We start from the raw sequence: 5665 nt of genomic DNA, 5'->3' as shown, positions 1-5665 counted from the left end.
AACTTATCTTAACAAATTCATTACACCGTTTTCTTTGTGCATTTGTTTTTATTTTCTTTTGTAAATTTTGCTAATGTTGAATTAGTTATTTAGTTTTTTATTTTTATTTGTTATTGTATACAAGAAATTCCTTGAAAGAAAAAATTATGTTTTTTTTAACATAGAATTATTCATGTTTCTTAGTCTATTCTTGCCACATGAACTATGCAACAAAGATGCAAATATAACCCTATCTCCTAGAAAACCTTGTGTGGACATTTTGTGTTTCAATTTGAGAACCAATTGTGATTATTTCTTGACACAAAGACCCATGATAATTATATTATAATTGCACAACCTTACAATCTCTATCATCATGCAAAATTGTGCTTTTTAAGGCTTTGCTAAATGTTGTTGTGTGTGTTTAGGATTTGTCAAGTATCACCAATAGTACTCTTAGAGGTCACTTGTAGATAACATGTAATGATGGAAACCCCCTTATTTTAAGGGGGTACCAAACCCCTATTAATTAAGGATTGTCTAATACGCTTCTCTCTTTCACTGATTTTTTTACCAACATTGTTTTTATTTTATCTCCGTCTTGACTTTCTGTATTTCTCCCATCCACATTGGAGATCATCTTTGCCTACTGCGTAGCTATATTTCTTTGGTCTGTTTCTATTTCAAACTATATTTTCTTTCTTGCCTTTCCACATATTTGTCACTAATTTCTTCTAACCTGAACAACAACTTATGTTTCCTTCACAAGTTTTCACGCTATGGGCTCGTTTTACATTTTCAGACTTTAGCATTGTATTGAGTGATTGGCTGAAGCATAACAAAGCTTTTCGGTTGACATCCAATTTGGTAGATAAGGAATGAAATTTACGTTGATGAAACTATTCATTGATATTTAGATAACAGATCAGCAGTTCAGTGAAAGGATTCCAATGTTACCAAACCCAAGTATTCATTGGCATTCTGAATCATAATTTCCAAAATATTCAAGCAAATTGTATTTATTGGGTTCTAGAGAATGTGTTGGCCTCACACTCATTGAAAGTCATCATTCTCACAATCAAACCACAACCAAGATTTCTTAAAAAAAAGTCTAACCAACACCATTTTTCAAACAAATTGAGATGATTATAACCCAAACCATTTTTCAAACAAATAGATTGCAAAATCTGTCCATTTGCAATGGCTAATTCTTTGGAATTCTCAGCATTGCTTGCCTTATGCATACCAAATAGACATTGCACGCTTTGATATAGACAAAAAAGTTATTACGTTAAGATTTTTGTAGTCTACGAGCAATCAATAACAATTGTACTGTTTGAATTTTTTTCCAATAAATTCATCAAGTGATTACCATCACCAAGAGCAAACCATGTTCTTATAAATCTATTGTGCACTGATACTTTCTATGCATATCATCTGAATCTATATTAAGCAGGGAAGATGTACATACTTCAAATTTGATTGGTATCTTCTCAACAATGAATTAGATTTTGAGATATAGCAGAAGTATGGGTGCCAGTAAGTCACTAAATCTCAACCTTTATGAAATATATACATACAAAATCCCACTAATGTTGGAACTGTAGTCTGAAGATCTCATTAAAAACCATTGTTGTTGAAGCATAATTCTTCATTTTTGTTGGCCGAATCTTGTTTATGAGTGCTCACTGTTGATTAATATGCATACAATTTAGAAATATGATATTTATTTATGATTGCTTATATATATGCCAAAATATAAGACTCTCTAGATATGTTTTGCTTAAATGTTCAACCATATGCTACTAGATCTTGACGACTAATTACTCTTTCCAAATATTGGAAGTTCTGATATCACATTGCCTATAAAAATCTGCATAATAATGAATGCTATATATAAATTCACTTGTGAACATCCCGCTTTTGGGTTGTTAAATGATATTATGTCAATTTAACAAATCTCTTTGCAGATCACACTATTCATCCATTTTCAATAGCATAAGAATTTTGAAGACTAACAAATCTAACTGTGAGTTGTGCAACTGTAGTGCATACCTATTCAGAAACCATCTAATTGTGGATGATACTTTTTAGTGTTCTACATTTTTTTATCAATGTTATTTTGTCAAAAAATATATAATAATTGCAATTGACAATTGATATTTGTGTTCATTTTTTTAAAATGTTTTGTTAATGCTAATTGTTATTGTATATTTTGTTTTCGTAAAGTTCAAAAGCTTTTTATTGTATGTTACCAAATCACTGCCCATGCCCTTAGTCTTGCATACTTGACTGCCTATCGGCTTCTCGTTGCACGAAAATAAAGCATGCAACTGCTAGTTAATAAATTTTCTATTGTAGGATATAATTTGTGTGTATGTGTTCTTGCAAAAGTTTGCACAGTTGATGAACTCTCAAGTTCATTCACTTTGTGACACATGGAAACAACCTCCAAGTGTGGGACCTTGTGCTATTGAGGTTGAGTCTTCAGAGAAGGCCATCTTCCTTTCCAATCTGAGTGCAGGCGCTGGACCAACCCAACACTGATAAATCCTAATCTATTGATTTGATAGGGAAAAGGGGAGAAAGAGGGGATGCTTGAAAGAGGGGAAATAAGGTTTTTACCTAGATTGAAAGTGATCTTCTCTGCCTATGTCTGCACAAAACATAAAAAAAAACATCCAAGACATGCACAATATTCTATTCTGATTAGCTTCCAAGACATAGAGTAAAGGTTGGAATTTGCAATATAGCAAAAGGAACTAATTTAGTTCACAAATGATATCTACAAGGGATCAACACACTCACCTATGCTAAGGAAATAAAGTAAAATACATTCAAACAAAAAGGTAAAATATTACACAAGTTGTAAGAAATGAATAAAGGAAAAGCAATTGAATATATTCATGTGAAGGCAAGGCAAATTTTAACAAGTGTTGATAAACATAAGTTTTTTGCAAAAGAAAGAAGATCCCCGAACAGGGCTACAAAATTGCCTTTAAAGCTTAGGCATAACTCAAATCGAGTTGGGATTATGAAACCCTAACCCTAACCAATGTTCGATTACAAAAAATATCAGAGAGGAGGAAGAGAAAATCAAGGACGATCCAATGGCGTGCTGAATTCGGCTCTGAAAGCATCCTCTGCCTCTAGAAAAGTAAAATATCCCTGCAAGGAAGATATCTCTACGATTTAATACACTCCACTAGTGTGTAGGGCACAAAAGTATTCATATCGCATTGAACAGGTATGGGTGTTGTCTAAAATTGGTTGCAAGAGTCACCTCTGGAGTAATGGCATCAAAATCTTGCATCTTCATTGAATTCTAATTGGATTTCGTTTGCCAACCGAGCTAAAAGATTGTCTCAACCATCGGGTCAATAACCACCATACATAGAGCATTCAAAACCTCAATGAAACTACAAGTTTTGAAAATTGACCGTCGATCAAAGAGATTCACACGAAGATGGACACACGAGATCTCTCCACATAGTGCCCCAAAGGGCTCAATGAAACTTTAAAACATGCTCATCTGATCGAGCCACTAAGTTAAAATCCACAGTCGCACACATGCCACGTGGTTGGATGGGATCACCTTTTGTATATCATTGCATGTATCCTAGGTGTGGGATGGTGGGAGGCCATCATCCTACCTATTTGTTTCCCTGAAAGCTCCTCGGAACCTTGGAAACTGTTGCGAGATGGAGAGAATGATTGTCTTCTTCGTATTTATGTTACCCTGCAAGGTCACTATGAACCCTTTTAAAATTGTTTGTGGGATGATGGGGAAACCATCCACTTTACTTATTTCTTACCCCACAAAACCCTTTGACCTGCCACACTCACCTCACGGGATAGCGAGGAGAATCGCACGCACTATGTGTCTCTTACCTTGTGCAGCTTAACTTTTTCCTCAAAATCTCTTGTGGGATGGTGAGGAAGCCTTGTTTGCTTTGATTTTGTTATCGCATGAGCCATCCTAGTGTGATTTCTCTTTGGTATGGGGTAACAAGGAAATACATTTATTTCACCTTCGGTTACCTTGTGAGGCCCCTGATAATTCTCACTTAATAGTGCGGGGAAGACCAAACTGCTTACTGTTCTTACCCCACACAGTCATCTTTGCCTCGATCCTTTGCATGCAGGGTACCTTGATCCCTAGTCGGATCCATTATCCCATTAGCCCACACTATACCTTTTCTTTTTTGTTAAAACTTTGTGGAGAAGCATGGCATAACCCTTGCAGCCGGTAAGGGGAGAGAAGGGGAAAACCAACCTGTGAATGACTGAAGACCCTCCAACTAGTGACCTTAAGTGAGTTGACTAGTGAAGTCGATCAACTGAAAAAATAGAAATCTGGGCCTGAAAAGGTGAAAGGACTCCCTCCTGGTGTTGCTCCATAATGGATCACTAACCTTTGTGTTATGCGCAGATTTGCATAGCACGATGCAACTAACACACAGAGTGCACATAATATGTAGGTTAGTCAAAAGATTCTCTCAGATTAGTTATAACCATGGCAAGGGTTGACAAAAAAAGGGCAACAATATGTTACTAGGTATATATTATTGCTTGTGTTTTGAATCTATTATTCCATTAAATTTTGGAAATGGATATTATAATCTCTACATGTCGAAAATGACTAAAAAAATCATCATAATATTAGTAGTAGTAAATTTTGATTCTTGGTGAACTTAGGGAAACCATAAAGAAAAATTTACTACCCCTTCACTGCTATATAAGCAAAGAAAATTCTCTAGTTCACACCTCATTTAAATAATGTGAGAGAAAATTGAGAATTTGAAAGTATCTACTTGATTTTGTGTTTATGACACATCATTTATTGCTCTCGTGAAGTGTCTATGATTGGATCTTGGTCAATTTAACTACTATGACAAAATCTATGATATCCATGATGCATAAAAAGGGTATAAGAGGTGTGAGAGGTGATACTTGTTGCAAGTTTGGGTAGAATGAGTTGTTGATGTTTTTTCATTGACGTCAATATGCTTTGGTTGTCATTAGTGGCTAGTTGGTAGAGCTAATATTGAGTTTCATGTGAAGTTGTGCTAAGAGATTTGCTCTACATTTCTTTTATATTATACATCTATTCATATGGGTTTGATATGTTGTTAACCAATGTTTAGAGATGTTAATTTGGGATTTGGTGCTCTAGATTGTTGTGCTAAGGAAGTTTTGTTCACCAGTTTGTGATAGTATCTGATTATGTTTCTGTGTGAAATGTATGCTCTGCATTTCTCCACTTTATGGTTTTTGGTGTTGTGGTTCTGGAGATAAGTTGATAATGTCCTTAGCTTCATTCTATTCAGTTGGTACGAGTTTTAGGGCTTTGGAAGCATAATTTTAAAGTTTGATAGTGTTTACTCTAGATTTGGTTGACATCAGGTGTTTACACTTCACATTATTGCTCCAATGATTATGGATTGTTGTATAACATGTTTGATGTTTATTTTGGTCTCAGTTAAGATGTGTTATGGTCCACTTTACATTATTTTCCATTATGGGAATGTTTAGTGCTGACCTAATTTGAATTGTGTTTGGCTAAGATGCTTATCCGACCTTGGGAGATTTTGCATATGCGAGGATGATACAATGATGCAAGAGCATCCAGGGTGTAAGAGCAATATTGCATCACCCCAAAAAATAATAATAATGGCTATTTTTG

The sequence above is a fragment of the Cryptomeria japonica genome, chromosome 4, assembly GCF_030272615.1.
Source record: "Cryptomeria japonica chromosome 4, Sugi_1.0, whole genome shotgun sequence".
In the NCBI taxonomy this organism is placed as follows: domain Eukaryota; kingdom Viridiplantae; phylum Streptophyta; class Pinopsida; order Cupressales; family Cupressaceae; genus Cryptomeria; species Cryptomeria japonica.
The sequence above is the reverse complement of the archived record's forward strand: the minus strand, read 5'-3'. Positions refer to the sequence as shown.